A 24546-nucleotide genomic window follows, 5' to 3' on the forward strand; every position below is an offset into this window, starting at 1 on the left:
GTAAGAATAATATGCCATTTCATATTCCTTTAATAGATTTTATCATATTGCTAACTAAAAGGGAAACATATAATTGTTTTGCTAGATAAGGCATTTTATGAAATGGCAACATTCTTGAAAATACTAAATTTGGAATGCAGTATAATTTTCTAATATGCTAAATAATATTTTTCAAAATAATATTTAACTTTATACTTAACAATATAATAATATTCTTAAGTTGAAAGTAAAAAATTACTTTTATTTATGTGGTTCTTGAAACTTGTCAATACAATATAAGAACGAAATGAGCATAAGTATTGGAAAGGAAGAATCATTATTTTTCGTGGTTTATATAATATTTGTGTGCAAAACTCAGTTGAATCATGGATTGCCAAACTTAAAAATGCTATGTAAAGAAGATCTTATTTCTAGTTCTAATAATGCAGAGTATCTATGAACAAATCTAACAAGATGTGTAAAACCTTTATGGATAAATTATGGAACATTGAAGGATGTAAAACAATGGCTGCTGAGTAAATGGAGAGCTGTTCATTGTCCATAGATGGGAATGCTTGTTATTATACGCATACCAGTTTTCCCTGAATACATCAATAATTTCAGTGAAAGTCCACTCAAAATCCACGCAGGGTTTTTATGGAACAGTTGATCTTAAAATTCATGTGGGGCTTCCCTGGTGGCGCAGTGGTTGAGAGTCCACCTGCCAATGCAGGGGACACGGGTTTGTGCCCCGGTCTGGGAAGATCCCACATGCCGTGGAGAGGCTGGGCCCGTGAGCCACAGCTACTGAGCCTGCACTCTAGAGCCCGCAAGCCACAACTACTGAGCCTGCGTGCCACAGCTGCTGGGGCCCGCACGCCTAGAGCCTGTGCTCCACAATGATTGAGGCCACTGCAATGAGAGGCCCGCACACCAAAACGAAGAGTGGCCCCTGCTTGCTGCAACTGGAAAAAGCCAATGCGCAGCAACCAAGACCCAACACAGCCAAAAATAAATAAATAAATTTATAAAAAAACAAAACAAACCAAAAAACTGTTGGGCAAGGATAATTAGACCAGTGAACCTGCTATAAGTGAGAAACTTCATATACACTAATAGAAGGAAATTTGTTATATTATAGAGGTGGTCTAAATCAGTATGGAAAGGTGAAAGCAACAGGGCTGGTATGTCCACTTATTTGTTTATACAGGAAAAAGATGAAATTTAATTCCTTACTTCATATTCCCAAATTCATTATAGATAGGCTTAAAGGCGGAAAGCCAATCTTTAAAATTCTTAGAAGAAAATGTAAGCGTTGTTTGGGAGTAGGAAGCAGAAAGCCCAAATTATAAAGGAAAAGATTGAGGAATTTTACTCTATTAAAATAAACTTCCATACATGAAAATATACTGCAGTGGAACGACAGGGCTACGAATATGTTTGTAAAGCATGTTTGAAAGACATTACTAGTAGCCTACCTTGCTTTTTCGTCTTTCTTTACTAACTCTACTAATTTTATGCCCATTTAAAAATGGCTGTCTTGGGCTTCCCTGGTGGCGCAGTGGTTGAGAGTCTGCCAGACGATCCAGGGGACGCGGGTTCATGCCCCGGTCTGGGGGGATCCCACATGCCGCGAAGTGGCTGGGCCCGTGAGCCATGGCCGCTGAGCCTGCGGGTCCGGAGCCTGTGCTCCGCAAGGGGAGGGGCCGCGGCAGTGGGAGGCCCGCGGACCGCAAAAAAAAAAAAAAAAAGGCTGTCTTCTTTGAGGCCCTTCAAAAGTCATCAGCTGTGAGCAATGAGATGTAAGCTAAGAATTTCTGAGAAAGCTTTGCTTCCTGAATATGGGGTCTGGTTTTTCTCTTTCCTTTTGTCCCCTCCTTCTGCCTGGAATATGGATATAATGTCTAGAGCTGCAGCAGCTGTCTTGCAACGAAGAAGCTGAAGGTACTGGTTAAAGATGGCAGAGCAGGAGGATAAAAGGCCAGTTCCGGGGTTCCCTGGTGGCGCAGTGGTTGAGAGTCCGCCTGCTGTTGCAGGAGACATGGGTTCGTGCCCCGGTCCGGGAGGGTCCCGCGTGCCGCAGAGCAGCTGGGCCCGTGAGCCATGGCCGCTGAGCCTGCGCGTCCGAAGCCTGTGCTCCGCAACAGGAGAGGCCACAGCAGTGAGAGGCCCACGTACCGCAAAAAAAAAAAAGGCCAGTTCCTTGGTGACGTTCTTGGCTAGGCATGTCAGCCATGAATCACTTACTCCCATACTTGTAGTAATATGAGAAAAATGGTCTGTTCTAGCCTGTATCCTATAAGGATTAAAAGCTAGCTTATGTGAACAATTCCTATAAATTAATAAGAAAGACAACCTAATAGAAAAATTGAGGATGACTGGAGGCAATTCACAGAACTGGAAACCAAATGGCCAGTAAGCACTAATAGCTAGGAAATCCAAGTTAAAACAGAGACTTAACCATAACCATAAGTCTAAAAATATCAAGTGGTGGGGAACATGTAGAGAAATTGTTATTATCATTCACTGTTGGTGAGAATATAAATTGGGACAACCATCCTGGGAGAACATTTTGGCAATATCAAGTAAAATTGACAGTATCACACTAGCCCGCATTCCACTAGGTAGGAACCCTAGAGATTCCTGTACCTTTGCACGGAGACATGGAAGAAGCGGTCATTGACATGTTATGACTTAAATATATGAACTACGTGAAGTTACATAGATGAGCACAGATAAATCTGAAAAACTTAGTCTTGAACTAAAAACGCAGGCTATGAATGTGATGATAATATTTATATTAAGTATGAAAGCAGTATTGAAGCTATGTCAGATAATGTCACCACCTAGCTACTGAGAGATGCAAACCTGGGCAGATATTTTCTACTCATCAGTAAAGTTCTGGAAGCCAAAAATAGATTTTTAAAATCCGACCAGTGTTAGTTCATTGCCTCTTTTATTCCTGACAGGGTCTTCTTTACTGTGGATATGATAAACAGAGCTGCTCCTTGACCAATAATAAGCTAAGCTTTTAAAGCACTTTGCAAAACATTTTCATGTATATTTTCACTTAATTATTCTAATTGCTTTCTGAGATAATAGGCAGGATTTTAATTCTTATTCAAATTAAGTGGCATTAGTTGGACTTAACCTGAGTTTTAGTTTAGTTCTTTTTATCATAGTTTTATATTTTTCCAATACACAATTTAATGTCTAGGTGTACTTAATTTATGCAGCATAAGGAGTGATATTTTAAATATAGCTATAGTGACTGTCTAATTGGAGTGATCTAGTGTTGAGTCTTTTTTTTTTGTTTTTTTAAGTGAATAATGACTTACTAATTTATTGCGTTTTGGGGGCGGGGGTGAATACAGTTCTCAAACCTTAAATCTTAGTTCTTAAACATTAAACCTTAGTTCTTAAACCTTAGTATGCACAAGAACCATCCAGTAAATTTACAGAAAACAGATTCTCTGACACTTCCCCTGCCTCCAGCCTCAGAGTTCTGCCCTTTCTCTTTCTCTGCATTACTAGATTAGTTTCTTAAGGGCTGTGAGCTTTTCTCATTCATTTTGGTATTCTCCACAGTGCATAAACAGCCTGGTGGTGTATGTGTGTGTTTCCTCACTGAGTGCTTACTAAATGTTTGCCGGATGCATTCAGGAAGAACTTCCCAGAAGTGAATACCTGGACAAAGTTAGTACTGTATTAATATTATAGATGGAGAAGACTAGAAAGACTTTTAATGCTCAAATGTTAGGTGTGTGCTGAAATTGGTTTTCAGTTAACCTGTTAAGCGTTATTTTCAAACACTCTTTTCCTAGGCAAGATCATTTAAAACCATGAGTATAAAATGCCAGGGAAGGGTTTTACTGGAAAAGGTGTAACAAAATAAGAGTAAATGGAGAAAAAGCATGTTATTTTGCACAAGTATAGCAAGCCAGCTTGAAGGTCGTCTTCTGTAACACAAGCTACTGCGAATTGTTCAGCCCATTGGCAGCAACACAGAAAACTGCCCTTTTCACCCTTTCCAGCACACAAATGTGGACAATTCATGGCTGGAACCTATCTTCAAGAGACTGCTGGCTTTATTGAAACCAAATGTGTATAGAGTTTTTTATTTAGACACATGAAGGATCTTCAGTGCTCTTGCCATATAGAAAGTAAACCACACAGAGATACTTAAGAAAACAAAAACACACAAAACACCCTCAACTTACTATGTGTAAAGACAGATGCAGGCTTGCCTGGTGGCGCAGTGGTTGAGAGTCCGCCTGCCGATGCAGGGGACACAGGTTCGTGCCCCGGTCCGGGAAGATCCCACATGCCGCGGAGCGTCTGGGCCCGTGAGCCATGGCCGCTGAGCCTGTGCGTCCGGAGCCTGTGCTCCGCAACGGGAGAGGCCACAACAGTGAGGGGCCTGCGTACTGCAAAAAAAAAAAATAATAATACAGATGCAGACATCACCTATTTGGTAGTGAATACACCTCTGTCCTGTGCAGTCTTTACCCCTCTCAGTGTTAGCTGTGCTTTTTAATGTAGTAACTGCACAACAAATACTAATTGAATATAGGTGAAAGCAGGATGAGAACTGACAGAAATTAGTGACCGATTCTACATTTTTCATCTCTTTTGCTGTTTAAAAGAGTCCAATTATATTTTAGGATGAGTTTTCTAGTGGTGTGAGAAATTTAAAAATGTAACAGTAGTAAAGAAATTTTTTAATTGCCCGTTTAGCTCAAATCTGAATTAAACAGTTCGCAGGCTGAACTTTTCTGACGTGGGCCAGAAAACCCATGTGTTTGAATAGTGAACTTGAGTGCTTTGACTTCTTATGCCAGGCCTCTGGATAACCTTGGGGCAGCTGTTCTTCTGTTGTTTACTTATTCGAAAGTAAGTCTTGTGAAGATGTAGGCAGTTAACTCAAGGAATGATTCTTTTTTCTTTCTTTGGTGATTGTCTTACAGCCTGTTTCATGCTGGTGTTGACTACCTCAGACCCCCCAGGGTAAAGAAATCTCTAAGAAGGAGGCCATTTCTTCCTACTCCTTCAATAGACACTTTCTCAGAAACGTTAACAATTAGATGTACTTTGAAGATGCTGTTAAGCTGATAACAGTAGTGCAGAAATCTCTTTGGTATTCTGTTTTGTGGAAGGAGATGAAAGATGGTCTGGCTTATTACTGGTTAAGGCAAGTAGTGAATGAAAGCATGTTCTCAACTAGTGCTTGTTTTACACCTGCAATTTATCTATTTAAATTGGAAAGATAACCTACAGGGTGTGCCTCCTGTACTTACTAGCTTCAGGCAAGCCAGGTCTCTTTACCTACTAGACAGGTAAGATTTTGCCTTTGAATTTTCAATTTGGATTCCTTGGTTTGCCTTCTAGTTTTCTTCCCAGTATAGTCTGTAGGATTTATTTGCTGGAAAAATTTAGTGTACCTTTGAAAAGGAGTTCTGAACTTGAACATATTTTAAATTACTGTTAATACTGGACTCTGAAAAATATGGTTGTCTTTTATTAAATCAAAGCAATGGGTGTGTGTAATTGAATCGAGTTTCCTTTGCTTATCATTTTTGTCTGTGTGGTTTCTGGACAGTTTCTGACATTGTACCCTTTTGGAGAAGTTACCTTTGCGTCATGATTGGAACTTGTTTGAGGTTGTAAGTCATTCTGGGGAGACAGGAAATGTTCCCTGGAAAATACTGGGCTGATTTTCTTTTTCAGTTTGTGAATTATGAGCTCGGTTCACCAGATTGCATTTTGGCATTTGACTCTCCCAGGGCAGAGTAGTGTCCAGCTTTATTTTGTGAGTAACTGCAGATGCCTTTTTGCCATTTGGGTCAGTTTGTTTGTTTGTTTATTTTGGATTTATTTATAAATGATTTGTGAAATTTTAAGCCAAATGGGATACAAAGGAATTCCTGGTTTTCAAAGGTTCTTCTTTTATTTTGCATTCAAAAGGCAATTTTGCCTTTATTTTTAGAAGTTAAATATGTTACAGCTGTTGAGGAATTTACCACCTCCTGCCCTCACCTCCGCTGAAATAATTGAAGGAGAAAAATATAGATTGATTTTGTATGCCTGAATATTAAGCTGAGACAAACTTCATCTTTGTGGCTTTATGTGATCCTTAAGACTGTAGAAAAATCCTAGATTCAAAGAGAAGATATGAGGTTTTTTTTTTTTTAATCAAAAGGCAGATGTACCTACTTTGACTACTTATTTGAAACATGACAAGTTGAGAATAGTGAGAAGCCAAGGCCAATTAAGCTCAGGAAATGGCTTCACATGTTGCCTATTGCATCCCGGTCGATTTGGATAAAACAGAAACAGCTGTGATGCCAAATGCCCTGTAAATTTCAAATGCGGCGTAAAGTGTGGGGTTAGCAGTTCATGAGCTGACTTAATACAGAGCTTTGCCCACAGGTCTTCTGGTGACTTTCAGCTTTCTTCACAAAAAAGCAAGATATTTGGGGCCATTTCATATGGCTAAATGAAAAACGGTGTGTATTTGGCTCCGTTTAAAGCAAGTAGCCTTGAGAGATGGGCCTGCCTAGAAATTGACTACATTTTTGTGGGAGAACGGGTGAAAAGGGCAGTTTCCTGTGTTGCTGCCAAAAGGTCTGAACAATTTGTAGTAGCTTGTGGCTGGAAAACAACTTCTGTGAGGCAAAAACAGCAACTGCAAACTGGTTCTGGGTATGTGTGAGAAAATGCTCTTCTTTCCTACTTGATTGTTGGGCTTTGTAGAAATTTTATATAGTGAATTTTAAAACTCAACTGCTTAAAGTGGTGTTTTGGTTGACTTGGATAAAAACCTGGGGAAATATATTTGGAGGTAGCCCAAGTGGTGCATAGTGTAGTACTTAAAAAAGGGCAGCATTTATACTTTGCTTTTACTGTAACCATGGGCTTGGAGGGTAATCTGTTTTTCTCCTGCCTTAAAAAGTTCAGGTAGGGCTTCCCTGGTGGCGCAGTGGTTGGGAGTCCGCCTGCCGATGCAGGGGGCGCGGGTTCCTGCCCCGGTCCGGGAGAATCCCGTGTGCCGCGGAGCGGCTGGGCCCGTGGGTCATGGCCGCTGGGCCTGCGCGTCCGGAGCCTGTGCTCGGCGGCGGGAGAGCCCCACGTACAAAAAAAAAAAAAAAAAAAAAAAAAAATGTAGGTAAATCTTGGCATCTAAGGTGTGTGTTGTTTTTACAGGAATGGATTTTTTTTACAGGAATGGATTTTTAAAGTTAACTTATTAAGCGTGTGTTTTCTTAGTTCACTTGGGCGGCGTGTTCCATTTTGTATTAGAAGTATGTTTATGAAACATATGTGAAACTACTGGCAATTACCACTTGATGGTACTGACAGTGTGCCGGGCTCCATGCTCATGTCCTTATATTGGCCATGTCGTTTACTTCTCTGGAGAGGGAAAAAGCTTAGGGTAAGTATCAGGTAACTAGAAAATGGTTGAAAGGGGCCAGGATTTGGAGTCTGGTCTGTGCGTTACTAATTGTATCAGAATAGTTACTATTTCAGATACTCATTTTGTAGAATTAAAATCTGTTAAAGATTTTTTTTTGGTAGAATGGGCTTGGATATGTGGAATAAAGATAGACTTGGTTTGATTTAGTTTTAATGTTTTCACTAAACTCTCTTTCAGTTGCAGCTTTCACCAGACCTGAGCATCTGTATACTTATTGTTGCCTAAATGCTCCAGACTTTACTTTTTTGGCCTTAACTTTGACCTCCCTCTTCTGTTGGGGATATCTGTTAGCTTTTTGTTAAACTGCAATAGCTGATTAAGGCATCACCCTTTTAATATTTTGCCCTGTTCATGAACATCAGTGTCTTCTTTATTTAGTAAATAGGCTGGTGCTCATAATCTAGCACAGTGATTCTCAACCGGGATGGGGATGGGTAGGTGATTGTTACGCGGGCCTCTCACTGCTGTGGCCTCTCCCATTGCGGAGCACAGGCTCCGGACGCGCAGGCCCAGCGGCCATGGCTCACGGGCCCAGCCGCTCTGCGGCATGTGGGATCCTCCCGGACTGGGCCCGAACCCACGTCCCCTGCATCGGCAGGCGGACTCCCAACCACTGTGCTACCAGGGTAGCCCTGGAGACATTTTTGATTGCCATGACTTGATGCACTACTAGCATCTCTGTGTAGAGGCCAGGAATGCTGCTAAATATCCTACGATGCACAGGACAGCTCTTCAGACAACGAAGAATTATCTGGCCAAAATGTCAAGAGTGCAGAGGTTGAAATACCCTGACCTAGCTAACATAGGGCACAGACCAAATCTTATTAGAAACTGTTTCTGTGAGATTTATTTTTTAAAATTTATTTAATTAATTTATTTATTTTTGGCTGTGTTGGGTCTTCTTTGCTGTGCATGGGCTTCTTATTGCGGTAGCTTCTCTTGTTGCAGAGCACGAGTTTCAGTAGTTGTGGCTCGCGGGGTCTAGAGTGCAGGCTCAGTAGCTGTGGCGCCTGGGCTTAGTTGCTCCGCGGCATGTGGGATCTTCCCGGACCAGGGCTCGAACCGCGTTCCCTGCATTGGCAGGTGGCTTCTTAACCACTGTGCACCCAGGGAAGTCCTGTGAAATTTTTTTTTAAATAAAAAAACAACTCTGTTAATTTGGCAAGTTTTTATTCTCTTTTCTAGAGGTGGCGGAAGAGGCTATCCATCTGTCTGCTCACCTAGCCCTAAGCCAAATGACACAAGTTGACCTTGTGCTGGATTCTGTCTTCTAGCTGCTCCTTATCTTCATCCCCTATGCTGACCTAGACGAGGTCACACCGTCAACTATTATCTGCCATTATCTTAGCCAGGATTAGTTGACTACCTATTAAGAATGGTACATGAAATACCTTAGCTTGGGGTGGGAGAAAAGCAAAAGAATGGAAGGAATACCCACCAAAGTTTTGACTGGGATGAAGATCGTAGTGTGCCTCTCACCGTTATATTGAGTTCAGAGGTTACAATTGTGAGTGATCTTCATAGGCCCACACATACCTACAGTGCCAACTGTTGACTAGCTTTTGTAAACTGAAAACAAATAGAATGGATGAATGGAATTTTCAGATAATCTGAAAAAGAAGAAATCTCTAGGTCCAGTAGCTATCGCATAGCTGTCATATTGGTAGGGAAATTGACTGACTTTTGCATTTTGTCTTGTGAATTCTTGGGCCTAACCTTTGTGATTTTGATTAAATGTAACAAGTTGCAAGGAGCAACCTGTACCGTATCTTGATGTCTTTGCAAGTACTTGGGATGCTGTACCTCCTTTGTTTGCATCTTCATCCGTCAGAGATGGATTTCACCATCATTCTCTGCTCGTCTGCTTTTTTGCAGGTTGCTTTAAGTAGGTATTTCTCAGAGTGAATTGTAATCATTGGCTTCCTCTCCTGCGGCCCTTACTAGGTTATGTGTCCCAGCACAGTGCTCGGTATATAGTGGCCATTCCCCACACATGGAGTGGATGAATGGAGGAGGAGGGGGAGGGAGGAGGAAGAAACACCTTAGGAATCTTAAAACTCAGTAACAGAAGACAGTTGGTAGAGCTTTGGAAACTCAGGGGCTGGGAAAGGAGCCTAAGTAAGTGAAGGGTGGGAATTGTTATGTTAACATGACCTTATTGGTGTTGTTTGTGCTGTGCACATTTTTTTTTTTTTTTTTTTTTAAATGTTAGCAGTCTGGGTGACTGAGGCGGGAAGGCTAGCCCGTGGCCTCGGCCATATCTGCAGGTCTAAGTGGTGTTCATGTCTTTGACCTGAGGTTCCTCTAAGCTAAATTACCCTCTTGCTCTGAAGGCCATATAGCCTTTGCATGTTCTCAAATCTGCCTATTTTCTGGCATATGTGATTTCAGTCTAGATTTCTCAACTGAGTAGTCAGGTCGTGTACGGCCCCCCTCCAGCAAGAACTGAGATAGGTAGGTAGGTAGATAGATAGATAGATATTGGCTGCGTTGGGTCTTCATTGCTGTGTGCGGGCTTTCTCTAGTTGTGGTGAGCAAGGGCTACTCTTCGTTACAGTGCACGGGCTTCTCATTGCAGTGGCTTCTCTTGGCGTGGATCACGGGCTCTAGGTGCGTGGGTTTCAGTAGTTACGGCACACGGGTTCAGTAGTTGTGGCTCGTGGGCTCTAGAGCGCAGGCTCAGTAGTTGTGGCGCACGGGCTTAGTTGCTCCGCGGCACGTGGGATCTTCCCGGAGCAGGGATCGAACCTGTGTCCGCTGCATTGGCAGGCAGATTCTTAACCACTGTGCCACCAGGGAAGTCGCAGGAACTGAGTTTTAAAGTGATAGAAATAACCCTTGAAACCCTGCAGTGATTTCCCTGTGGCAGCTCTCTTACAGCACATTGAGTTCTGGTCTTGACCTTTTATTGCCTCCTTGGGCAAATTTGCTTCCTTAGCTTTCACTTCTCCTGGCCCTTGAATTTCAAGAGACACAGCTTTATTTTACTCTGGGGTTTATTATGTGCCTGAGTGCCACTGTTAGTGGCCTGGTTAGAATAAACAGCAACTCTGTAATGCACCTGTTTTGTCTTTCTGTTGAATTACATAAAAACATTTATTAGACATTTTGATTCAAAATAGAGATAATTATGGGAAAAGCTGTTTCTTTCAGCAAAAGGCCCACTAGCCAGGCACCAGTGCTTATCGCTGTGGCCATGCCGTTGGACTTGTCCCTTGCAAATTGAACATGCCTGATTGCACAGGTGTTTGCATGGCTGAACAAATTATATTTGGACAATGAACTGTTATGCCTGACAGTGATTAGAGAGGCAGGGCAGAGTTGTACATGGACTACTTTGGTAAGAGAATTGAGGAGAGAATATTACCAAACATTTTTGTAAGATAAGAGAAAACCAAGACTTATTCTTTTCTTCTCTAATGGTTAAATGCCCTTAAACGTGTTAATATTGGAAGTCAGCCTTGTACTGGGCAGATTTTTTAAGAAAAAGAATGGTTAGTAACTTTTTTATTTCTTATAACATTGACTTTGTTGAACACTCTCTGGTTTTCCTTATTGGAGGACAGCTGTAGTAAGATTGTGGCTGAGATCATAGGAAGATGCAATATCCAGTGTCATATATTTTTTGTCTGTCATGTTTTTGGCTTTATGTGTAAGTGTGGAATCTATGTTCAGGTGAGTGGCGGTGTGGGTTGACTAGGAAACTGTCGTAGGATATGTCTGGAGATCTCTAAGAGTCCTGTTAAAGTTCGTGGCCGTGAATTTGGAGAAAAGTTATCATCATCACATGTTTTTTGTTTGGCGGCATGGGTGCAAGGCTGAAGTAGGGCCAGAGTTAGGTGGAGCCGCAGAGCACACAGATGTGCTGGAGGACAGCAGGGCTGGGAGCTGAGGGTCTAGTGGTGGCCCGTGGAATCCAAGCCGCGGAAGGAGGGTAGTGAAGACAGGGCAGCGGGAAGGTGGTGGAGGCACAGGCTGCTCAGGGCCAAAGTAGTTGGGGGTGGTGGTTCAAGAAGCAGGGCGGAAGGGGATCAGAGGTTGGGACGAACGAAAATGAGGTAATGGTAGAATCATATAGAGGTCTGGGGCAGGATTTTCCAAGAAATCATTTTAGAAGGTCATGGCTGGCATTTAGAAAATGAATAAACAACATGAGAGTTGGGGCCTTATCTAGCCTACACAGAATTTTACCTGAAGTGAAAAAAGAAGGCTTCTCCTTTGGGAGAAGCTTTCCATCAGCAGTTATCGTACCTTGGATCCACCTCCCTGGCTGGAGCGGAGCTCTGCCACTGCATGAATCTTCCCCTTGGGAGAAGAAAGAGAAAGGGGAGTGGAAGGAAAGAGGTGCCCCTTTTCCGCTGAGGCAGCCCGCTGGCAGGGAGAAGGCTCACTGCGGAGAGGGGCTGGGGCTGGATTTGGCACAGACTGCCTAGGCTTAGGCTTTAGGCCTGATCAGAGCGACCATTTGAAAACTGTGTTTCCATTAAAACTGGGTGTGTTTACTGTGTATTTGTGAACTGGGTTGGGATTTAATGTTTTACTCTGGGTCACAAAAAAATTGAAAGCTAGTGTTTGGGAAGCGTGGGAATGGGTAACTGAGGGTGCGGAGGGCAGGATCATGGGGTTCACTTTTAAAGTAGGAACCAACGTGCACGCATGTGCGCACACGCATGCGCGCACACACACACCCACGCACACACACACACACACCCTCTGCTCTTCTGCTCTGTGCCTTAGAGAAAGGAGTAGGTAGGAGTATGGGTAATAAAAACGATTTCAATTTGGAATGCATTCCAGGTTTGGGATTCAGCCCCCCTCTCCCCTAGTGGAGACGACACGTGGTCGGGTGGTAGAGAAAAGTATGACCCAGGTATTGGTTGACCTTCTGGCTCAACGCTGGGTCTGTGGAGCTTCCCTGTCAGACTGAGGGAAATAGATTGGAAAAGAGTCGGCGTGTGGGTCATCGCCAAGATCCTGTAATTCTGGAAAAGCTGCGGGGTGAGGAGAGGGGGCTTTTGATGTGCTCTGGGTCATAGGGAGAGAGCTTTCTGCAACTTAGAGTTACGGTGACCACATAACACGTAATCAGCCGTAGAAAATTGAAAATTAATTTTTAGAGGGTTGTGAGGGGACAAAACTCAGTAAAAGATCAAGCAGACAGTTGTGGGAATTGTGAGATAGAAGTTCTGGCTTCTTTCTCCTTCTGCTGTCTTGATGATTTTTAAAAAAACATTAGCATTAGCATCCCAGTGTGATCTTGGCTTTGCCTTTAGAAACGTGAAGCAGACAAACACATCTGGATGTTCCTGGTCCATCTCCCATTGCTGTGAGTAGTAAAATCTTGACAGTAAATTGTAAGGCCTTGTGTGGCTTTCTAGACTGAACTCTGGGAGGTGGAGAGTTTCGTTTTCCTTCGTATTGGACCATGTTGGTCAGGCGTTGGCAGTGGGAAGCAGGTGGCTGCAGTTCCGTGGCTCTTAACAAGGGATCAGGGCACTGTGGAGTGGGGAGTTAGGTGGTTTGGGCAGAGGCCCAGTTTCCCGCAGATCTTTATTCCCAGTTTCCAAGAGTTGCTATGCCAACCCCTGGTCAGGTACCCGATCTCTGGGTGGGCCCCTGGCTGGAGCAGTGTTGGGATCAGGATTCTTCATCGGGCTGTCTAGTATGAATGAAGGATGGCAGAAAGGGTCATCCCTCACTCATTCTTCTGGGGAGCAAATGTGTTTTAGTTGAAACTCCTTATGTGTGTTTTCCTTAGAAGTGTTAAAATTTGCAGTTAAGTTTTCAAGTACTTTCAGGTGTGTTATAGATTAATTGGACCTTCTTAAGCAGGCTTGGGGAGTTAATATTCCCTTTAATGACTGTTTCTGCGGGGGAAAAATAATAATAGCTAACATTTACTTAGAGTTTACTTTATGTCAGAAACCGTCATTCTATATTATCTGTACAGATAGCCAGGAATTAGATTTTCTTAGCTTCATTTTACAGAATGAGGATTGAGGCTCTCATCTCCAGCTTCACTTTGGTCATCCTCATCTCATTCCCCCAGTGTGCTCACTCTGTCCCCAACCAAGTCCTCACTTCATCTTGGGTTGGCGTGCATGTATGGTTTTTTTCCCCCCAAGGCAGTGACTCAAAATCTGGCCGATCATGAGTCAGGGATTGCCTATAGACAGGCATGCAGAATTAGTCCTTCTCAGGCCTGCTGGATGTTAAAGAACGGTTTAGAGCTGCTCAAGTTTGACCTTCAGGGATGGTGCTGATTGTATCTGCTGTGCTCTACGAAATGTTTAAAGCTAAAAAGTTGTAAATGCTGGATTCCTAAGCAGGGTACAGTCAAGTGTGACTGCGAGGTTTCTTGGGCCAGGAAAGACTGTGTTTTATGTTAAATAGCATTGGGTGGCCTAAGCTGCATTCCAGAGACAGTTCAGAGCCATGGCTGGTAATGACATCACCTCCACAGGTGCCAAATCATTCTTTTTTTTTTTTCCAATATAGGCTGCCCATGCCTTTTTTTTTCTTTCTTTTTTTTTTTTTAAAGGACGTTTAAGTACTGCTGTGAGGTTTTGTTGCAAAATAAGTATGAAATCCAATTCTGGGTGTGTGTGTGGAAGTAGGGAGATGAAAATACAGTGCTTTGGGAAAACCACGCACTTCCAGAAATTCCAGTTTTAGGTTACTCGCGTTCAGTCACTCCCAAGAGATTTTTACGGGGAAGGGTAGGGACAGAGGAGGGGATTCAGACTAGATGAGAAAAGTAGTTGTGGAAAAACAAAGTTGAGGGGCTTTCCCCCCCTACTTTACCCCTAATCCAAGACGGACCTGTCATGTTTCCAAGAGAACTCTGATTTCCAGTGTATTTCGTAGAGGCTGAAGAGCTCTGATTCCAAATGTCAAGCTTGGATTCAAGGGATTGAATCTTTTTCACGATAAATGTATGTGTTTGTGAATAGAACTTGGAATACAGAGAAACAAATAATAAAAGCCAGCCTCATTCCTATTTTCAGACATAATCACTTAATATTATATTGTTTTTATTATTTATAACCGTACATTCAGTGGTTTAAATACTTCAGTAAATGCACATTTGTATACATTTCACAAAGTAGGGCTCATACTATATGTTTGGTTTTGCCATGCCAAGTAGTTTTTTTAGAATGTAGAACTTTAGAACTATGAGGTACTTTAAGAGGTAATGAATCCTCCCTGTCTTTATTTTATAGATGAGAAAATTTAGTAAAATGAAGTTAAATGACTTGCTCTTAATTCCCATGACTTTCAGAGCTGGAATTAGAACTGGTTCCACCTAGCCCAGTATACTTTTAACTATCCCATTCTGCCTATTTTACTGGTGAAAATTTGTGAAGTATTATCCTCTAGGATAAATTAGAAAGCATTGCCCCAAAGAATTTATTTAATCCATCTCATATAACTTTGAGTCTGAAAAAAAGTGAAACACTGAGACTACACAAACACACCTGTGTACTTAAATTAATTTGCCCCAAGTGATTTGGAGAAGTTTAGAAACCATTATGAGATGGCTGGATTGCTGCTCTTCTAGGATTATTTGATGTGAACCTGAAAGGAGTGAAGCTGAAAAATGTATGTTTTACACTAAGCATAAGTGTCTCTGAAGTGTTTCTTTTCTGCCATGTTAAAACAATAAATGTCTTCAAACTTTTTAGTGGTTTTGCCAAACTGTTAGTTATCATCTCCTATGCCAGATTTCTTCTACTCTGGAATTATATTTGCCTTATTTTGCTGAATTCCTGTAGTTCTTAGCTGTATAATTCCTTTGGCAATTTCTCACACAAGTCTTAACGGCATTTCTTCAACTGTTATCTTGAAATGTGGGCACATTATGAATGTTAACTTTCCACGGGGTTGTGTGAACGAGCAGTCTGGACTCTCAGCTCCTCAAGGACAAGGATGTTGTCTTGTTACTTTCCTTCTACCTCTCTCCCCTCTGCTTTGTCTCATCTCCATAGTAGTAGCAGAGCACCTTGTAGGCTCACCCTATTATTACTAAAACTTGGTAAAAGAGTTCTGAACGCAGTTAAGGCAAATTAGGGAACATGGCCTCCTCTCTCCTCTCTGAGTTGATAATCCTGCGGGTAATGCGGATTTCAGGAATATCTCTGCAGAAAAAGCAAGTCTAGCATGATTTGCACATTGCTTTGGTCAGTGGGTATTTAGATGTCCTTTTTAAGGCAGTTGTTATGGATTCAGACAATATACTGGCACGCGCAGCCTCAGACTCACCGTCACCTCTGTTTGACCTTAGTTAATCTAGAAGAAACCATATAAAACAGCTGACGGGAGGGCTCCTGGAGGGCTGTCTGAAAAGTAGGTGATGGAGAATCCTGTTTTTGTTTTTCTTGGAAAAATTTCTCTACAAGAAGTCTTCAGCGTATTAAATTCTGCATCTTGAGGACTTATGATTTTGTACGTTTCTTGACTTTTTGTATTGAGAGAATTGAAGGTGGGATGAAGAAACTTAGTGTTGAAAATCTCAGGAGTAGGGAGTGGGGAAGAAAGGAAATAATTGCTGGGATATATTTGTAGTTGGGGGAAGAAGGAAAGGGAGTAAGAATGGAAAGAGATCGAGAAATAAGGATGAATAGCCAAATATTAGGGTGGGGACAAAATCTGAATGTCATTTGGCAAAGTTGATTATACGTTTGGTTTTTTTCCAGAGGTTTTTCAAATGATTGGGGTGGGTGGGGAAATTCCACTAGAGATGACAGCTTAAGTGTTGGAGGAATATAATGGAAATAGTCTGAGTGACTAAAGTAGGAAGAAACAGAATTAAGAAAAGTCTGTTTCTTTCTTTTTTTTCTGGCAGTGCTCTGCGTTTCTTATGATGCTGTGCTTAATTTATTCCAAAAAGTTTGTTCAGTGTAGTGTGAAGAATCTCCTTTTTGATCAACTCCTTTTTTTCCTGTCTCTAAGCTGCTTGCCTTAGAATAGGTGTGGAGGCCTCCCCATCACCCAACTTGCTCACTGTGGAGAAGTGTTAGGACGTAGAACGTGGGATGCAAAAGGAGACCAATTCTAGGAGCTGGCAGCACCCGCGTCACTCAGGGACCAAGTACACTTGTATGATGTGTGTGCGCACACAAGTGTGTTCTTTTCCCTTAAAGAAGTCTCGTGTTGCTAGAGTGTGATCTTATTTGTCTTGCGAAGTCTTTTTAAATTCATTATATTTAAGTAATAATGGCTCTGCATACTTTCCAGCTGTTTGGAGTTATTTTCCACCTGTTTCTGTTTGGTTCAGTGAAAAGAGGAAAATAATTTGGGAATTAATTTTACAATTGGAAAAGGAACACTACCTCCTAAAGATACTTATGTTTACCAGTGGGTTCTAATATCAGTCGTATTATTTCCTGACCTGGGGCTGGGCCGCTTCTGACATAAGCGTTAGGAACTGAATTGTGTCAGCACTGCTACTTAAGGCGTTTATCTTAATCCAGGCGTCCTTGGATCGTGCCAGCGAGCAGGTGGGAGCAAGGTGGTAGCAGTGATCGCAGAGCTGGGCTTCACGTGTGAGTTCCGAGGAGTTCGGGTGGTTACCCAGTGAATCCATTCCTGGTAAATGTGAGTCGGTGTTTTTCTTTAGATGCTCTGTTTTGACCACATGAGAGGCAGTGGTATTTAAGTTATTTACAGTGTCATTCTCCTAAGACGGAATGAATATCCCTGAATTCTATCTCACAAGGCCCTGTTATGCAGCAAAGGTAGGTAAAGGATGACTACCAGTGAGGTACCAGCCGCAGAGCTGGTTGAGACACGGTCCAGATTTTGGTATTTGGGTTGGTTGGCTTTTCTGGAAGATAAACTTATATTGTGTTTATATAGGTATATCCTAAAAGTTCTTTGTGACTGTTACACAATATATTTAAGTGTTCCAGAAGAATAAAATAGTGTGTTTCTTGTCTTACGGCTTCGGTCTGATAGGCACGGCTGCTGCTTTCTTGCGCGGGTACCTCTTCACTTTTTCCTTGTTCCTGCTTTCCGCCCTCACTTTCTGTGCCACCTTGAGCGGTGAAAGGAAGATCTTGCACACTTCCATCTGATAAATGCTTTGCATGAAGGAGAGATTATGGCAATGCTTGTAGTTTTTTTTAAAAAAAAAAAGGTAGCCACTAGTCTACTTTTTTTTTTTTTTTTTTTTTTACTGTTTTTAAGCCTGAGGTGCATTGGGAAAGGAAAAACCAAGAGGAAAGCATGTTTTGGGAAAATGAGCTGCATTTGAGAAAATGCTGAGGGGCAAATTCATTCAGAAACGTGAGCTCATCACCTGGTTGATGTAATAAGTTCATGCAAATGAGAAATACCTGGCCAGGAGGTTAGGTTGCTGCCTTTTCTTACAATATTCTTTAAAAAAAAAAAAAAAAATCCCTCAGTCACTTAGCTCAGTTTAGAATTTCTTAGATTCTTTGGTGTTTGTTATACAAAGGATTGGCTACATTATTTTTTCAGGCACCTCCCAGACCTAAACTTACATGATTCAGGAGGACTGTATATCCCAAAACATATTATCATAGGACTTATTTCAGAGCCATTTCTATTTTCTTCTTGCTTCTCTTAGAATTCAGTACCTTTTTGAAGATAACAACCTTTTAGGTCAGTCTTAACCCCTGAGAACCAATCATGCAGGTGAAGATAGTAAGTCCTACACTCCTCACATTTTCCTCGTATGAATCTTAAAAGATGGCATGAGATTTCTCATTATAAATGTGCCAAAATAGTGTTTATTCCATCAGAGTGTCGTTTAGTTTAATATTAGGCTTACTTTATTGAATCATTAAGGTGATTATCTTGGATAAGAGAAAAATAAGATGATGATGCCTGGAATTGTTTGGAAAAATAGGTGCCCTCGGTTTCTGTTTTTAGAGGTGTTTTCTTATGCCCTCATTTTTTTCTACCCAAATGGACTAAGCATAACTTTGTACAAAGTGGTGTGTGTTTTGCTCTGGGGGATACAGAGATGATGAGTAAGACAGACTTGTTAAGTATGGTGGGTAAGATGTGGGCATAGGGCCAGTACTGTAGAAAAGTGCTGAGCTCTGGAAGCGGGGAAGGGAGTGATGTGGGCATCTGGAGGAGGGAAGGATGGCAGGGAAGTCTTTGGCAAGGCCATAGCCTGGTAACTGGATTTTGCCCGATGGTGGTGGTGATGGGCATGCTTCTCAGTTTGCTCACTTCTCAGAAGAGTCTGGAGGAGTGAGCCTGGAGTCTCTTGGCTTTTCCCTCCTCAACAATAGAAATCATCATGGATAGTATCAGGGCCTGCATGTCAGGTGGAAGACTGGGTTTTTTTCCTGCAGTTACTGAGGTTTTCCAAACAGGTGAATTATGTGATCAGAACTGGAGTTTAGGAAGATGAGGTGGGTAGCCCTGTTCAAAGTAGGGCTAACAAATTTATGAGAAACTATTAGTTATGAGAAAAAATTTACCTGTTGGTAGTTTATTTATTGGTTTTACTTACTTTAATCAGAGTCTACTGTTTGTAATTATAACTGCGTTTTTTTCCTACAGTATAAAAACCATCAAACTGTTTTTTAGGGCATTCTCCACTGAAGATAACTAAGTACATACACTTCAGGTAAATGTGAGGAACCTTCTCCACCAAATATATTTAGATATTTATTTTGTAATTAATCCTGGCTCTTGGCATTCTCTTGCTGGTTTATTTTTCTGAAGGCATTTCTTAAGCCCTTCTCATAACAGTGTTTTGAAGACATTGCTTGATGGAGTGGGTGTATCCCAATTTCCTCTCTACCTCCAATTTATTAAGCATTTACTTCCATTTCAGTATGCTATTTTAGGACATTTCTTGTCCCATTTTTGACAGTAGTTTGTCTTTAATCCTTGTGAACATTATTTGATGTTGTTAGTCTTGAAATTCAAAGTAAGGTGTCTTGGAAAGAAAGTCAGAATTTCATAGCTAATAAGTGAAAGAGTTGGAATCAAAACTCACATCTGCCCATTACTGAATCATTTTATACTGAGTCATTTTACATCTACAAGTCTCAATTTCCTTATCTGTAAAATGGAGGCATTGACAGTACATTTTTAATACAATGTCTTTGGGAAGTTAAGCGAAATGATAAGTGTGCTGGCATAGCTTATTTATAAGCCATCTCTTAAACAAAATGAATTATAGATGCACAGTGTTTATGAATCTAACATCGTTAATTCAACTGATCTGTAATTTTATATTTCTAATTTTAAAGTTATTTTTCTTTTCAGATTTACAATTTGAAATTACCCAACTTTTAAAACTTTAAGCACTCTTTTACTTTTCGGTACTATAATGAGTGAAACTTGTATTCTCAATAGTTTCTTTTAATTCTTCTCCACAGACTGTCATTCTACACGTTGAGCTCTGTTTTGTGTTAATTTTTACTGCCTTCCCCCCCTGAAATAAAATAGTCCTGTAATGTCCTAGTGGAAACATTGTTCTCTTTGTTTGGGCTAAAGAAGTGCCTTTGTCATTCCTTTGAGACATTCTGCAGATGCCATTTTGCAGTTCTGAAAAATATGTCGCTGTCCTCCTTGCTGCTGTGTTAAATTGTGTGTGTGTATGGCTTGGTATTTTAATGAAGTTGTAGTGAAAACTTGACAGTGATACTTGTCATATGATGATAAAATAAAGAAAGGTTCTTTCCTGATTCAATGTAGATACGTGTTCCCTGTCTATAGTGTTGTGTGGTCTGAAAGTAGACCCCTCCTGCACTCAGATGTTTGATGCTTTTTGACTAACTTCATAGGAAACTGTTAAAACAACTTCTTCTGACATGTACTGCTTTTTAAAGATCTCTTAATTTATATGTTCTGAATAGCATTTTAAGTGGCAAGTACACAGTCTAATTTGCTAAGTGGCTTTAATCCTTGTAGTAAGAAGTGGGGCAAAAATCTTTTGGGAAATTACCCTGATAAAATCCAGGAAATTCCTTTCATTCTTTTAAATCCAGTTAAAATCTAACTTTAAAAAAAGGCCTCTGATGTAACAGTGTCTGAAAGCATGTGCTTCTTAGAGTAATTTCTTGTAGACAGTGCCAAGCTCAAGGAAGAATGGCATGAATGTACCTCTGTGTTTTAGGTAAATCTATACCACATGGCACATGACCAGTTTATTATAACTTTGCTGGGACTTAGTCATCCTGTTTTGTACTGCTTTAAAAGTGCTAAAGCAGGAGTATAGAAATAAAGGGAGAAAGCTTCATATTTTTTATTTTAATGGACTTAATCTATTAAGATATTTCTTAATTATAATATGTTCAGTGGAGAAAACTTGGTGATATAGAAAAATACAAATAAAGCAAAATTTCCCATTGCCCACGTTCAGAAACAACCATTGTTACCGTTTTGGTTGAGCATTTCCAGTGTTTTATCTGTGAACACATAGGTTAAAATCAGAGCATTATCCTTTTTTTTTAAATGATTCTTTAAAAAGTTTTTAATTTTATTTATTTATTTTTGGCTGCGTTGGGTCTTTGTTGCTGCACGCGGGCTTTCTCTAGTTGCGGTGAGCGGGGGCTACTCTTTGTTGCAGTGCGCAGGCTTCTCATTGTGGTGACTTCTCTTGTTGTGGAACACAGTTGCAGACCACAGGCTCTAGACGCATGGGCTTCAGTAGTTGTGGCTTGTGGGCTCTAGAGCGCAGGCTCAGAAGTTTTGGCACACGGGCTTAGTTGCTCCGTGGCATGTGGGATCTTCCCCGACCAGGGCTCGAACCCATGTCCCCTGCATTGGCAGGCAGATTTTTAATCACTGCGCCACCAGGGAAGCCCCAGCATTATCTTTTTAAACCTGCTTATTTTTCCTTGGCAAAAATACAGTGAATGTATCTAAACTTTTTTTTTAAATTGTGAAGTATAGTTGATGTACAGTATTGTTAATTGCAAGTGTACAGCAAAGTAATTCGGTTATACATATGTATATATCTATATTCTTTTAAAAATTCTTTTCCATTATAGTTTATTACAGGATATAGAATATTGTTTTCTGCACTATACAGTAAATCCTTGTTGTTTTTCTATTTTATATATGATAGTGTGCATCTGTTAATCCCATACTCCCAGTTATTCCTCCCTCCCTTCCCCTTTGGTAACTGTAAGTTTGTTTTCTGTGTCTGTAAATTCTTTTTTTTTTAATATAAATTTATTTATTATGGCTGCGTTGGGTCTTCATTGTTGCATGTGGGCTTTCTCTAGTTGCGGTGAACAGGGGCTACTCTTCGTTGAGGTGCGCAGGCTTCTCATTGCAGTGGCTTCTCTTGTCATGGAACACAGGTTCTAGGTGCGCGGGCTCAGTAGTTGTGGCTCGCCGGTTCTAGAGCGTAGGCTTAGTAGTTGTGGCGCAGGGGCTTAGTTGCTCTGCAGCATGTGGAATCTTCCCGGACCAGGGATCGAACCCCTGTCCCCTGCATTGGCAGGTGGATTCTTTTTTTTTTTAAACATCTTTATTGGAGTATAATTGCCCTACAATGGTGTGTTAGTTTCTGCTTTATAACAAAGTGAATCAGCCATACATATACATATATCCCTATATCTCCTCCCTCTTGTGTCTCCCTCCCACCCTCCCTATCCCATCCCTCTAGGTGGTCACAAAGCACTGAGCTGATCTCCCTATGCTATGCGGCTGCTTCCCACTAGCTATCTGTTTTATGTTTGGTAGTGTATATATGTCCATGCCACTCTCTCACTTCGTTCCAGCTTACCCTTCCCCCTCCCCGTGTCTTCAAGTCCATTCTCTACGTTGGCAGGCGGATTCTTAACCATTGCACCACCAGGGAAGTCCTGTAAATCCTTAAGATAGTAGTACTTAATTTTGGGAATGTTAGTCCGTAGGGCATTCATGCATTAGATGGACTCACTTGAAAGTTCTCAGTTAGTAGAAAGTCCGTGCATTTATTGCCTAAAGATATACGAGTCAGAAAAGGATAGGCTAATCATTTTGGATGTTTTCCAGGATCATAAAAGCATAATAAGTCTATATTAGAACTGTTAAGAAGCCTTTGAAACAAGTAAAGATCTGATCACATAAGCCCTGGCTTGTCCTGGACAGCTGGCTCACTGATTTCCAACAAGAGCTGATTCTGCTGTGGCCCGACTCCTGTCGTCTGGGGCAGAGGTACACAGGGATTACAGTGTGTGTATATGTCTAGCCATCAGCTGGGCTTGTTTTAGACAGTGATACCAAGCCCTGTGTCATCCCATTCCATCTGTTTCTTTTAAAAATAAATATACAATTGGTACAGGACAGATCCTGTTACAATAAACTCCATGGCAGAAATAAACTTTCTTTACATGGGTATTCCTATATAATTAAAGGTTGAGGTGGGAGGAAACCTTCTCCCTGCGATTGGTGGATACTCAGACCAGTCCTTCTCCAGAAGACAAGAAGAACCTCAAGCCTGGTTCTTATTACTCTAGGATCCAATGGGAAGAATATTACTTTTGATATTAAGATGATAAGAGAGCAGAAACAAATTTCCTTATCTTGTTATAACTGTGCCGTTTTGTTTGTTCATTCAACATTTATTGAATTAGATGTTCTGATATATATAGTTAACATGGAATTACAGGGGATAATGGGAAGAGATAAAAAGGGATTAAGGAGGAGGATATGAGATACCTGAATTATGGCTGAACCCAAATGGCTTGAATAGAACTAGCCAAATTCTTTATAGAGCGTGGCTGACTATGGTGGGAGGAAAAGATCAGGGAGATGGTGACAAAGGGGGAAGTTAGGTATGGCAGCTAAGTTGATTATTTAGGAGTGCTACATTTTACCCTTTTTGACTAATATATATGTACGTACACACACATTTCTATACATTTAAGTATAATGTATATTTGTGTGTATATCACCTTACATAGGTCAGCTGCAGGTACAGTCCTTCCCTCCCGAAGCACAGACCATACAAAGTCCTGTTGACCTACTTCATCTAGTTGCAATGACTTGTCTCATAGAACACGGTGTACTGGTGATGTTTATTCCTGTAGCTTCATTTCCATCCAGATCATTTGTCAGTGATCAGCTGCATTGTTCAGATTTCCCCCCTGGACAGTGCTCTGCCCTGCCCTGTCGCATAGCCATAAATATTGCTCTGGGCATAGCTCATCCTTGAAGTGTGATTCCTGATCAGATCTTACTGCCCCTTGTTCTGTCCCCTGGGAAGAGTGCCTTCATCAGTCACATAGACCCCAGGGCCGTCTTGGGGGAGGGACTGCATTACTCTTAGCCCATTTGAGTTTCACTTGGCCATTCTTGGCATCCTGCTTTCTCTGCCAGTGGGTATGGCTGGAGTGGTAGCCACTCTCTGCTGGGCTGGTTTGCCATGTACCAGACTTCTCTTTCAGAGCCTTGTGATTTGTGAGAGAGTGTGTGTACCATAAATTCACAAATAACTTGATCCCCATCCACACCCCCAAAGTTTTAATCTGAGTGTTCTGTGGTTTAAAAATCAGCAACAGAGCTATTGTTAGGTTTGGTCACAAACTGCCTGTTTTTAACCTTATACCTGGAAGCTTGGGTTGGATTTTTTTTTTTCTTTTTTTCTTCAAGTGTAGACAGGGGAAGTGGACAGTCTAGACAGAGGAGAGTCAGCATTAATGAGGACACGGAAGCATTTCGTGTTGAGGAGGCTGGTATAGCTGGAGTTCAGGGTGTGTGTGAGAGGGCATGGGAAGCAGAAGACGAGCTGCAGATCTGGATTGGAGCCAGTCGGTGCTGAACCCAGGAAGTTATACTGAGGAGTTTGGTCTCCGTACTCCCTGCAGAGCCACTGGAAGCCTTTCAGAAATTTTCATTGCTATTATTTTTTTGAAGTAAGAGGCATAATTACAAATATCTGTGTTTTAGAAACATTACACACCAGGTTTTCTGAAGAATTACCAGATTTCCCTGGGTATTTGTGCTGGTGATTTTTACCCTCAGTTAAAGGTGTCTGCCCGAGGAAGCCTCCTTTCATATTTCTTTTATTTATGGCTTCTAGGTGACACTTCCAACTCCAGTAGGCACTTGTGTATTTCTGTTCAGTAAAATCTGGTGCTATGATTTGGGTGGTATTTATTGTACAA

General features: G+C 41.3%; 1 protein-coding gene across 25 annotated transcripts in view; it reads left to right on the forward strand.

Moving 5' to 3' along the window:
* EPB41L2 (erythrocyte membrane protein band 4.1 like 2) overlaps positions 1–24546 on the forward strand; it is a 267535-nt gene that overhangs the window by 43181 nt on the left and 199808 nt on the right. For 16 of the 25 annotated variants that reach the window (XM_027086522.1, XM_027086469.1, XM_027086457.1 and 13 more), the window contains one exon: positions 16927–17050. The exons of 6 other annotated variants lie outside the window; for them this stretch is intronic. The gene's annotated coding sequence lies outside the window, so the exon portion shown is untranslated. The remainder of the gene's footprint in view (positions 1–16926; positions 17051–24546) is intronic. 3 more of the 25 variants (XM_027086485.1, XM_027086504.1, XM_027086479.1) reach the window with 2 other exon arrangements.

Source organism: Aethalodelphis obliquidens, unplaced genomic scaffold, assembly GCF_003676395.1.
Source record: "Aethalodelphis obliquidens isolate GAN/ISIS:26980383/991018 unplaced genomic scaffold, ASM367639v1 scaffold3, whole genome shotgun sequence".
NCBI lineage: Eukaryota > Metazoa > Chordata > Mammalia > Artiodactyla > Delphinidae > Aethalodelphis > Aethalodelphis obliquidens.